The following is a 14,248-nucleotide window of genomic DNA, read 5'->3' on the forward strand; positions in this document are numbered from 1 at the left end:
GATGTAATAACATATAGAGTGTGTGGCAAGAATGTATATAGAAATGTTTGTAAGTTTTGATGAACTTTATTCACAAAATATACATGATGGGCACACATGCAGTGCATGGGTCTGCAAAGGTAGCCTAGTAATGTACTGGAATTTGCGGTGAGCCCCGAAAAAAAATCAATTCAAAATCTAACGGTCAATAAAAATGTACTAAATGTTACCTTCCACTTTCAATACTTTATGGGAGTTTCTTAAATGATACTCTCTTCAACATACCACTGTGTTTATACAACTCTTCATTTAAGGCATGCAAATGGGATTCCCTACCTTTAAGTCAAATAATTGCCTAAGTTGAATTTTCGAGCCTCCTCCTTATACATCGTATTCTACTGATTTTAACCCCTCATAAGTCGAAACTATTTCCTCAGTCCAAATACATTCGACTTTAGGCGAGGTTGACTGTATTTTATTCTTTTCCAATGTTTCTTGATACACATATATGTACATCTTCTATTAAAAATATGAAAACATTTATTTTTGTGTGAAGTGACTTCATCATAATCATGTACTGAATTTTGTAAAATGTATGCCATCCCACATGTGTATTTCAAATAAAACAGTGTTTACTTTTTACTTTTAGTATCTCCATTTTTGTTTTCATTCACAACTGAAGTATGGGTTAGTATGACCATGAAAGGATTATTGTATTCCCCCCCCCCCCCCCATTATCATTATCAGTATTATTTTCAATTTAGCACGATAGGTGTGGCTCCAAAGACTATCCAGTTATTTCCTCTGGTGTGGGAAGATTTTAAAGATTAAGCATTTTATTGCACCATGGTAAACTTCATGTATTAATACTGAAATGCACTTTAAAGGACAAGTTCACCTCGATATGAATTGAGTGAATGCAACAATATTAGTAGAACACATCAATGAAAGTTTGAGGAAAATCGAACAATCGGCCTACAAGTTATAAATGTTTGAAGTTTCAGTGCCGCCATCGCTGGACAAGAAGACGATAGTTTGTGGAGAATGAAATAAAGAAAATTCAACATATTTGCGCTCTTCCTGCATAGTAAAGGAGCACTAGACTCTCCTCTTACAGAAGGCAAGGGAAACATTACCCTTGATATACATTAGTAACAAGACAAGGGGAGGGAATCTGTACTTTTTTTCAACGAAATTTTGTGGAATTCTCTTTATATTTTCTTAAAATCATTGAAGTATGTGACACTACAAAGTGTAGTTTTCTTCTCATCTAGCAGTGACTGTATGAAACTTTACAAATTCCTAACTTTTGAACAAACTGTCCAATTTTCATCAAACTTTCACTGATGTGTCCTACTGATATTGCTGCATTCACTCAATCCGCTTGCATACTAAGGTGAACTTGTCCTTTAAATGTAGCTATTGTAAATGTCCTTAAAATGACAGTGATGACTGCAATATTAGTAGAGTCCACTCTCCACATTTTGGAGACAATTATCAGAATCAATCCCAATACATGTATATGTCAGATGTTTATACACAATGTTTCCATGTTCTGTCATTGTAAGTATTGTATAACTGTTATCAGAGAGTGATTTTGCTGCAATTACAGTTCTCATTTATCCTCACTTGGTGAGAAAAACTTTTTACAGTAAATCATACTTTGGTGAAAATCACTTTATTTTATCTAGATGACAGATAATCAATTGAGTGATGTCCTGTCCAAACCATAGTTGCCTTACCCTAAAAAATGAAGCCACCATGTCATGTCAAAAGAAATTTAAAGTGATCCCCTTTGTTAAACTGCTTTGGCTGCCTTGTTGTTCTGTTTTTCTGAAAATTTGACATTTTGGGGGATACAGGTACGAGGTTTTGTCTCCCCAGCAGTATCACGTATGTCACTGTAATACAGGATTCATCGCATAATCGGGCATCTGATAATCGGGAACCTCGCTTAAATGACATACGCTTCCCAGAAACATTTCCAATGCATGTTATTTTCACTGGATAATCGGGCGGGGACCTCTGATAAACGGGACAATTTTTCTTCAAGCGATCTTTGATTTTGTTGATATTTTACACAAAAAATCTACCAAAATACCACAACAATATTTCAAAGATTCCCTATCAGTTGTCGTTTACATCGAACTTACAAAGCAAGCTTCGGTCCGGTTTGTTTTGACCTCCGTCCATCCAGTACACGTACATTTCAGCTCGCTGCCCGCCTTCGCTTCTCTGTACATGTGTATATATGGCGAGCTAGATCGCTACATATTGACAACACATGTACAGTGCAGTGATCGCGGCAAGTAAACAATCAAGCCGTGATGATTGAATGATTGAAGGACTTTTCATTGACGTTCCCACATCAGTTTTGGGTAATCATTTCCCATGGTTGTGGATATGTATTTATACGGAACGCCCTACGTGTCCAAGAATTCAACGAATGTTTAAGAAAGTGCTAGCTTTTAATCCACATATTTTGTGTTTGAAGAGAGGTGACAGAAGAAGAACCCGGTTGCGATTACTCTACATCATTGCGAGAATGGGAGAGCTAGAGGGTCGCGCCGAGGGGTAGCGTGGTTGTGTATTCATGTACATATACAGTACGTCAGTATGCATGTGTGCGTGTGTGTGTGTGTGTGTGTGTGTGTGTGCGCGCACTACATGTACATGTCGTATGCCGTTAGTGTATGGTAAGTGCTCATCGCGAAATCGGGCACCCCGCTTAAAGGGGCCGTGTTTGCTACTCCCAACCTGTCCCGATTATGCGATGAATACTGTATTATCATTAGTGTCATAATTTTGACCACCAACCTCCTTTGTTTGTGCTTGTGTGAGTGCACATTTGTGTGCACACATGTGAATGAGTGATTCAGAGAATGCGCTAATACATGCTGTCTATCTCTCTCTATCTCTCTCTCTTTCTAATACCATGAACATTCTCCTCTGCAGATTTTGCTTCATTAATACATTGTACAGTGTAGCTAACACGAAGGCTGAATTCACGAAGGTGGTACAAATGAAACCATGGTTTAAACCATGGACAAAAACCATAGAGCGCCAAGTGTCACACGGAATAATTATTTCGTTACAAAAATTGTCACTTCGTCGACAAAATGACCGTTTCATTAACGAAATTATCATTTTGTGGACAAAATGTTCATTATGTTTATAAAATGTTGTCATTTCGTTACAAAATAATCATTTCATCAACGAAATAACTGATTTCGTAATGAAATATTCCATGCGACACTTGGCACTCCATGATTTTTGTCCATGGTTTAAACCATGGTTTCATTTGTACCACCTTCGTGAATTCGGGCCGAAGTGTACAGTCGCCATCACATACATTACAGGCACTAACAAACATAGCCACAAGACATTCACAAGTATTCCGACACACCAACTGAAAAACATTTAAAACTTTTTTTATTTAAGATTTTAGTAGTTTATTCTAAGAACTCAGTTTGAAAATTAAAAGTGATAGCAATTGCTATAGTTCAGCAATTACACAAATGACACAAGCAAATCTAGATTTGTAGCTTTACATATGTAGATCATTATAGCACTTACCAGTCAAGTCTCCTAGCTGCTGTACTTTAATGAAGAGATAGACCAAACAGCATAATATGTGTACAGTGCTATTACATATTGCACAAGTGTACACATACGTGTACATTCACTGTAATTTTCCCCAATATTAGCTCTTCTGTGGTGCAATGTACATACAATGGACTCCTGTTATAACGAAGTCCTCAGGACCAGCAATTTCCTTTCGTTATATCGAAATTTCGTTGTGACTGAACAAATAAACAATAAAAATACATAGAGCGCATAATGTTGCAGCCTGAATTTTTATTTCATTATAACCGTAATTTTGTTATAGCCGTGTTCGTTATAGTGCACTGTGGTACATACACATACTGCCTGCAGTACATGTAAATGGGTTACACTTTACAGAAAGAAAATGTTTGCACATACACCAAATTTACTTAGTCTCAATTAATGATGACTTTCCTGCCAGAGTATGTTTGCCCATGATTTCTTCTATTGTGGCTACTACTAAATGCTGGTTAATTCAGTACATGTACTTATTTATGTCAATGAAGAGCAATTTGTCAATCAGTTGCAATGATGACATCTTTACCGTGTTCAAGATGATTGCTTAACTGCGTGATCTACTCATAAAAGAGCCCTAATATCACCATTTAATTCATTCAGTTCATTTAAATATTTTCCTGCACAAAACAAGTAATGCCCTGTTTGTAGGCCTATTGTCTCTCTTCCTTAAACCCTATGGCCCAAAATCAAAGTGGTTTAAACCAAGACCATGGTGTAAAATAAGCATGAAATAGGCCACCTTTGACATGCGCGTATCAACACGCATTTGTTACTGGACGTCCGTTGGCGTACGCTATCTGTCAATCATGTTTACACAGAAGAAATTTGCGTAAACAATGTTCTAAATTTGTACCACCTTCGTGAATTTGGGCCTGTATGTGTCACGAGCTGATCTCATCAGTCTGATTCTGCCATTGGGATGCTTGGGCCCACGAGATTGGTCCCAAATTTGACCGACAGCTGCTCTGTAATGGGTGATGCTACACATGTAGCTGCATGTGTGAAAACTCTTCTGTGATTGGCTTATGGATCGGACAACCAATAAAACATAACAATATTACCATAAACTCCATGAGCCAATCAGACTATTTGTTTTATTTTCACAACAAAATTTAGTGTGATCAATCAGCTGAGCCACAGTAGCACGAGTATACTTTTGAACATGTGTGATATGTATTGGTCCTGTGTTGTGTGGGCAGTAACTAGGGCACACATTCATAAACAAACTGGGTGATAATCTGGTAAGTTGAGTGATAATCTGTCAGCATTTCACAGTCCTGGTCAACCAGAATTGCTTGAAACTTTCCCTGAGCCTGCAACGAAGACATTATTTCTGCCACAGAAATGTGAAGCCAATTAGTAATGCACCTCCAACAAACAACCAGCTAATATCATACATGGAGTGATTCCTCGATCGGCTGGTCCACACTGTATTTTAAACAAATCTTTATGCAGAAACATATATTTTCCATCTGGTTAAAACATTCATATGTAAAAAAGGATATTTCTTCTTTTTTTTTAATCAGCTAATACTGGGTGGCAAAGCTTGCCAAGCATGATCGGGTATGTTCACGAACGCTATACAATGTACGTACATGCATGCACGCTAAAAAGGCCGATGACATAGTAATGATCCAAAAACAAGCCTTTTCACCTTACAGACAATGTATTTAAACTGTTACATTTTATTATTTTTGCAATTATTGTCTGCACCACTGTTTTATGGACTCCAATCCAGAAAACACAGAGGCTGAGCTGCCAACAATTGAGAATGAGGGCAGTAAAATCAATGCCACTAAAGTAGATAACGAAGCTGCTCAACCTCCTGGGTTGATATTCTGTAAGGATCCTAGGACAGCTCTCGCTCCTAATAGTGATTGGTATTCTGCAATGCTGCGAGCAGAACGAATATTAGGATAATGAGGTAAGAGATCCTTTATTCTTTCCTATCTCAGGTTAGGGACGTTATGTTAATTACTTGTAAATATGATCCTACGATAAGTGGTACACTGTATTCTTTAAGCGCAAGTAGGATCAACTCGTTCCACCAAGATATTAGCCACTATCGGAGAGAACATGCTCCCAATGTTTGCTATTCGCCCTGGGAACTCAAAGTGACTAAGATGTATGCTCTGTTCAACGAAGAACACCCAAACTTTCGTAGGAGAGAGACCAATAGACAGACTGTTTGCGAGATGCATATATCAGCATCTACGTATGCCCACAGAAGAGCAGTGCTCAGAATGTGAAAATCACGGTGACATGACATTTGCTCCTGCAACAATTACTCTGGTCTTGTTTTCTCCTACGGCCTAGGGTTAAGGTTATGGTTGTAATAGAGTTTTAGGTTTAGTTTGATGTGAGGATTAGGATTAGGGTTAGGGCTATGTTTGTGGGTAGAATTTAGGTTTTGCTTAGCATGCAGATATTTCATGGGAGCAATTGTCGCCGGAGCAAGTGTCATGGAACCGAAAGTCACAAAAACAAAGAAGATCCAACCCCACCTGAAGAACAATCCTTTACTCGACACAAACGAAAGGCTAGTGAGGCCAAGAGTAAGTATGATGAAGACATGTCACATGTCTTCATCATACTTACTTTTGGCCTCACTATTGTCACAGGATTTCCCCAAAGACACCATGTGTTTTGCAATGGATATGCACAAGGTACTGCTACTACCTAGAATGCCCTTTACAAAAGAGGCTTTGTTCACTATAGTCGACTAGTTGTTTTCAATGAAACTTTTGCCAGAATTGGGAAAAGAAAGGGGAAAATTTATGTTGTTTGGCATGACGCAATTGCAGGTAGGAATGCAGAAGACGTCGCAAGCATCATTTACACCATCATAACAGAGACGTCAAGAAACTAATCCTGTGGTGAGACAATTGTGGACCTCAGAACAAGAACTACCGGTATACATTGCATAGCATGCTAGCTACCATAGTAAACAGTAAGGCAAGGTCTACATACCGTGTATAACACTGGAGAGAGAGACTTCATGCACAAGCTTGACTGTATGTGATGATGACTTTATCGTGTGTGAGACCACTTCTCGAAACAGCCAACGTGGCAAGTGAGCAGTAGTCCTTGAAGGGACTTAGAATGTACTTTACAGTACTGGGTATGTGGCCAAAGCCTGGCTTATTGATACTGGACATCTGAACATACAAAGTTGTAATATGGAGTACTAGTCTTATAGCTGGTCTCATTACAGTTTTAAGTCCCTTCAAGAACTACTGCTCACTTGCCACTTTGGCTATTTCCAGAAGTGGTCTCACTTGCAATTAAGTCATCATCACATACAGTCAAGCCTGAAGTCTCTCTCTCTTTTACAGCACTACCAAGGACATTACACGGTGTCAGGAGTGAAAAGCTGTAATTGCTAGTCATGGATGGTATGAAGGTACAAGATGCCTTGTCACTGCAAGGAAAATGTTGCGTAGAACTGGAAGAGGTGAAAGCAGAAGTTTGAGTTGTACCACACATCGAGTGGTTTGGACAAGAAAGGGTAGAAAGTGCAAACATGTACTTTCCTCCACATCATAGGAGAAGATGCACTGGAAATAGCCAACGTGGCAAGTGAGCAGTAGTCGAACTTTGACTAGTCAGACCAAAGAACCTTCTGCCACTGCTTCAAAGACCAGTCTTTGTGCTTCAGTGCCCAAGCAAGCCTTTTCTTATGGTTTTTTTTTCTTTGAGAAGTGGTTTCCTTAAAGCCACACGGCCCTTCCAGCAGGACAATGACCCAAAACCTTCCTCAAGACTATGCAAAGACTACCTGAAGAAAAAAGAAGACAAACAAGTCCTGAAAATCATGGATTGGCCACCCCAGAGATTCCATGATCAGGAAGAAAAATCACGATCTTTGTTAGCATGTTTATTAAAAAAATAAAAAGTACTGGTCTATTGTGTTTATTGAATTACAATAATCAAAAAATATGTTTTCCATTCATCTGAAACATTGGGTATTGTTTATTGTATAAAAAATTTGAAATATTCATTAGCACATAGAAAGGGCATACTTTGTGGAATGAGAAAAGGGCACAAGTTCCAGCACCACGAACCAAAGCCAATAACTTCCTGTGTCTGCTGGATATTACATTATGAGGGGTGGGTTGCCTCTTTAACATACGACTGCATCATAAAATGCTTAACAGGGTTAAAAACCTATGTCAATTTGAATGCTAATGTGCACTCTTCAATTTGATACCAAATGTTCGATCAGTTTGCATGCTCAGCACTCTAGCTCTGCATGCTAATGCGCCGCTAGCTAGCTATAGTATCTTTCCGTAAAATTTTCATTGTTTTAGCTTCTGTCGCAAATTGATACACAATGCCAAACTCAAGGGAACAGAAATTTGCAATCGCAGATTTTGGTGATGATGGTGTGGATATTGCAGAGACAATAAATCTCGAATACCCCGCTGCGAGAAGGAGTGAGCTCAACAACGTTGACTTCAAGTTCGAGCAAGAACTGGTCTACATCGTGCGGGTGCACTTGAAGATCAATAAGAAGACTGCATCAACCATATGCCATCAAGGTGCTCAAGTCTGGCGGTAAGATTTTTTTTTTTTAAAAATCTAATCAAAATAATCTACGACTAGATGTACCTTGATTTTTGTTTGTTTGTTGTTGTTTTTTTAGTTAACGGCAAAAATCATGTTCGCGACAGCGCCGCGCTGTGTGAAGTTATCAGGCCCCATGCCATGGCATGCATTGCATAGTCTATGCCACGATCGAGGGATGTCTCGTGACCATGGCATGGGCATGGCATGGCGAAGCTACAGCCAAGGGCACATGGAGCTCCATATTCCCTTGGCTGCAGCTTTGCCATCTGATGATTCAGACACAAACTCCGTGCAAAAAATGACAAAAACATCACTTCAAATCCCACGAGCAAACACCAAGGCAGTAGAGGGGAGAGACATCAGCGCCATTGACAGCGCCTTCAACTCTGGCAGGTAAGTCGCCTTTGCAAACACATTGTCGAGCAACTGTGGTTGTGCTCAAAGGTTGTCTCAGGACACAATCATGAAGGAAATTGGCATCTCAAACAATTTCTGCAGGGGAAGCAGTCTTTACTTGCTGTCTGCGTCCAGTATTTCAAGAACCATCAACAACAGATCGGAGAACCAAGTGTCCTAGTTGAGATTGATAAATCTATCAATCTATGCATGGAACATTTCTAATCAACGATACAAGTACCTGGATGGACGTCCTTGTTATTACTAGTATTTAAGACTGATTGGTAAGTGCTAAGTGTATGTTTATACCCTTGTAACAAAATGGAATATCCGTTGGTGGGGCAAGAGTATATATTCTACTTTCTGCCTTTGTTATCATGCTAATAAGTTTTTACAATTTTAAGGACAGGTGAGTATCTTGAAGGAGATTGGCTAGATGTTGAATATCCCCACCCCCCAAACAAGAGTATATTTCTACGTTCTGCCTTTGTTATTATGCTAATAAGTTTTTACAATTTCAAGGACAGGTGAGTATCTTGAAGGAGATTGGCTAGATGTTGAATATCCCACCCCCCAGAAAAAAAAAAAAATCCTGTTCATATTCAGTATAGATCTAGTCATTTGAGTTTGGCAGCTCATGGAGTAACGGAGTAATGGAGTAACTCTTGCTGGTCACTTTCGAGTGTACTTTCGATTACACTAAAAAAATCTGTTCAGCTCTTTCCGTTTGTTGGACCAAAACGACTCTGTCCTCTACACCTGGCTGGTGAAGAATAGTTTGATTGCATCTTCTGTGAGATGCCTTCTCTGCAAGTGTCCCTGCAAGAAAGTGCACAATAAAGTCAAACAGGGAGGGTACATCTGGAGGTGCTGTGGATCCATCACATGGCAACACAAGAAGACATATTCGGCCCACCAGTACTTCGTCTTCGAGGGAAGTCATTTCGATGTGAGGGAGATTTTGGTATTCATCCGGGAGTGATTGCTGGGCTCCTCTCTACACCGATGTGCCATAGCAGCGGGTATGGACAACAAGAACACAGCCTTGGACTGGGCAAATTTCATGAGGGACATGTGCCGCAAATTTGTCGATGACCTCTACCACGACGATTAAGAGATGTTCTCAGCGAAGGCAAGATCAAAAGCATGTTTGGCAGGCAATGCAAATACCACAAAGGGGACCCTCGTGGACAAAAGGTGTGGATATTTGGGATCGTGGAAAGGTCATCTCACCTACTCATTCTCTATCTCGTTGACAACCACGACGAGGATAACCCTCATTCCTATCATCCAACGACATGTTGCCAAGGGAATGAACATATTCACAGACGGATGGCAGGTGTATCCAGTCTCTAAATGACAGGGGCTATCATCACTTCTCAGTGGAACACAAGTATGCGTTCACCCAGGTCTACAAAGACCTTCAGACTGGAGAACGCAAAACAGTTCATACAAACACCATAGAAGGCAGAGGCTCTGGAAGCATGCCAAGGATCATCAAGACTTACTGGAGATTCAACACTTGAAGCGACAGAACAAGCAGAAGTTATCCCTCCAATAAATGCGATACTTCAAAATATATTCACTGTGTCACGTGGACTCCTTCACACACCTTTTTAAATATATCCGATCCCAATACGCAACAATATGCACATGTACATGTGACACCATCAAGTCGGTCTATGAAAATCTGACAAAAGACAAATTGCTAGAAGCCTAGCTGTGCTCATGGGGGAACACAAAACACAAACAAAGGTTTCTACAGCTTGATCTTGCAACATTGCCCAAAACAAACATTAAGGTAGGAAGAGAGAGGCTTAAAGTAGCAGTCTATGATGCAGTGATAGTCGACAACACAATTGCATTCAAGGACCTAAATCTCTACGAGATTGCATTTTCCAGCAGGTGAGCATGCTTCTAATTTTTTTCAGGAAATTACACGCAGAGGATCAAGACAGCCAAACAGGCACAACAATCAGAGGCAAAGAAAAAGAGGGAGGAGAAATGATTCTGTGCCATGGCTACCGAGGAAGTGTGTGCAGAAGATGAAGGTGAGGCATGCATTTCTAGAGGCTTTTAATGCACATGAACATGTGGTCTTGTTGTTTTTCATCACATTTTATGCTTGGTTAATTGGTGTAAGAACATTTAAAGCTACATCTCAGAATATTTGTGAGTGGCTGTGATTTAGGGATTTTAAGTGGCATCATTAAGACTGCATGCGTTTTTATATGTACGACCTATAAAATGGTTAAAAGCGCACACCAAAGTTTGAAAAAGGTCACTGACCTTGGATGACCTCTTTCTCAGAATCAAGATTTTCCTACACAATGCATTATGAATATTTGAATTAATGTGTTATTTTCCATCCGAATTGCTTCAAATTTGAACAGTAAGAACATTCTAAGGTCAAGTGATAGGCAATCAATGAAAAAAATAGGCAGGTACAACTACTTTTCCAATCAATGTACTTTGAAACAATGAGAATAATAAGCAAGTTCAATTTACGTCTTAAATATCAATTCTACTTTTTATCAAGGTATCACTGAATGACTAAGTCTATGTTTACAACTCATATTGCTATCTTAATCTTCTCACCAAAGTTCTGAAGTCCATGACTGCATACAAACAGTTTACATATCCTTTTATCTTCAGAGAGTCAAGTGATCTTACGTGCATCATACTTCATAATGAGGCATAGAATTTTTGTTTCATGTTTACATCTAATGTAATGACAAATCGATTTACAGTTGTCTTGCTGTGTTATCTTCATTGTCACAGAGTGCATTCGAGATGGTGACATCTCATGGCATCGTCAAGCTGCCGACTACCTGTTGGTAGACCTTTACACAGTTAACGCCCGTTGGTCATGCATAGGAGTCAGGGCCACCCTGTCCGAGTACCAAGAGCGGCAAAGCGTAGATGGGAAGACCTGCATTGAGGTTTTGTTATCAGTGTATTTATGTATTGATTTGATTTGATTTGATTTGATTTGATTTGATTTGATTTGATATATTCACAAAGTGCAAAGACCTAACATACAAGATACACAAATATGCAAATTAAATAGCTTGTACATTGAATCTGTCATGTACATTTTGTGTGGATCAAATAAACCAGTCAAAGCTTGACTGGGACATCTGGTAGAAATGGCTTACACATAATTATGTACAGAAATATTATACAAAAAAAAAAAAAGTATTAGGATCTTTATTAGCCCTATTTCAAAGTTTTGGATATGGTAGAAGGAGAAAGAAATCAAGTGGACGGGTACTTTACATGCTACACATGTAATAACCACAGACATACAAACTTGGAAACAAATTAACAAGAGTGATGGGATGTGACAACTTTTTTATGTTTTGTATTGTTTTGTTTGTTGTTGTTGTTGTTTTGTTGTTGTTTTTTTGAGGGGGTGCTAAGTAATACAGGATATGCTCTTGGTTCAGTCTCCAACACTTAGGCTCTTACGACTCCAAGTGTTGCAAGTAATATCATTAGTGCATTTATTATTGTTTCAATAAGTTTAGTTCATAAAAATTGACAAAATATTATTGTATAGTGATGAATATAATCATCATTGAAACTCTGTTATGTTTGTTTCATATTTCCTTTTTAAATGGAAATTAATCTTAATCAATTAATAAACAGAGATAAAATATTTTCAATTCAATTAATGTGACCTTCACATGAATATGGCCATACAGATGTGTACTTCAGCAGAGAGGCCACGCCTCTCCTCGATTCTTATGTGTCAGAGGTAAGGCCTCTGACAAAGGGAGCCAGTCCCTCTTCGTTGGTGGCAATGGAAAGGGTCTGTCAGATGTGGGGCCACTTCTTGATGGTTTGTTGAGTGGGATGGGCAATGAGGGAACCTTTTTCCCTCGGAATCTAAGAAAAACTATCAGTACAAAGGTAAGGTAAACAATAAAGATTGTTGAAACAGGCACATGTACTTTGTTATCTCGTGTAGTTGTACTTTACAATTGTTTTTCTGTAAGAAAAAAATACCAGTCAGGAATTATTTCCCACTCTTAACTGTTTTTAAATCAGCCAGATGTCTTTGCATCTAGATGCATTCCTTCATATAGTGCACAAGAGGATAAGTATAAGTAAATGACAATGGCTACCTCTGCACAGTGTGAATATTAGAGTAACTTCTTATTTTGAAAGGCTTTTATCTACAGTTGAATATTATGTAAGCATTGCTTCATGAGAAAAAGAATTATAATTTCTTTGGTTAATCACTCTCAATGTTTGCCAAAAATGTGAAGCTATAACAACTATTATAACATTTCATGTGGTCATTGATATTATCGTTATTTCTTCTGTGTTTTAATCTTTTATAGTCAGTAAGTACTGGGAAAAGATTCATTGTTCCAACTTTTAATGATAGAATGTGATGCAATGGGTGAATCCTCATTTCCTGATTGACGATTTCTATTAACCTGATAGGCCAGACAGCACTTGCCTCCAACAGACGCTGAGCACCTGGCAATCTTTATGCAGCACAGCCATAGCACGCAAGGGCGATACTACAATGCCTTGCAAGGCGGCAGCATAAACTTTGCTTGTTCGGAGTTCATTGAGAATTAGTGAAGGGAGAAGGTAATGGCCTGTGTTGTAGGAACAATCATTTGACCGACCAACAGTCATTTTTGTTTTTAAACATTAAACTACTTTTTGAAATTGTTCTGTTTTTTTTTTTTCTTCATTCTTTATTCATTAAGTATTTCCCTCTATATTTCAACAAGTACACACAAGTTCATACTTGGAAAATTAAGAATCATGAAAGGCATCATACGTCAAAAGGTAAAAGATCACAAAACCTCCTGGAGGTATGGTCACGCTGACGTTTATTTCAGTAGAGAGGCCACGCCTCTCCTGGATTCTTATGTGTCAGAGGTAACGCCTCTGACAAAGACAGGGAGCCAGTCCCTCTTCGTTGGTGGCAACGGAAAGGGTCTGTCGGATGTGGGGCCACTTCTTGATGGTTTGTGGACAGGGTTGGGAAATGAGGGTACTTTCTTCCCACGGAATCTCCGCAAAACAGTTAGTACGAAGGTAAGGTAAACAATATTCACTGTTGAATCAGGCAGATGTACTATGTTATCTCGTGTAGACCTACTTCACAATGGTTTTTCTTTAAGAAAAAAATGCTAGTCGGGAATTATTTCCATATTCAATTGTTTTTAAATCAGCTAGTTGTCTTTTCACCTTTGCTTTCCTTCATCTAGTGCACAAGAGGAAAAAAAAACAACAACGGATACCTCAGCACGGTGTGGATATAAGAGTAACTTCTTATTTTGAAAGTCTTTTATCTATATGTAAGCATTGCCTCACAAAAAAAAAATAATAATAATTTCTTCACTTAATCACTCTCAATATTTGCAAAATATGTAATGCTATGTCAACTAATCTAACATTTCATGTGATCATTGATATTATATTTCTTCTCTGTTTTAATCTCAGCAGGTACTGGGAAAAGTTTTAATGTTACAACTTTAATAGAATGTGATGCAATTGGTGAATTCTCATTTCCTAATTAATGATTTCTATTAACCCGATAGGCCAGACAGCACCTGCCTCCCACAGAAGCCGAACACCTGGCTATATTCATGCAGCACAGTCACAGCACGCAAGGGCGATACTACAATGCCTTGCAAGGTGGCAGCATACG

This window comes from Diadema setosum, chromosome 7 (assembly GCF_964275005.1).
Source record: "Diadema setosum chromosome 7, eeDiaSeto1, whole genome shotgun sequence".
Lineage (NCBI taxonomy): Eukaryota > Metazoa > Echinodermata > Echinoidea > Diadematoida > Diadematidae > Diadema > Diadema setosum.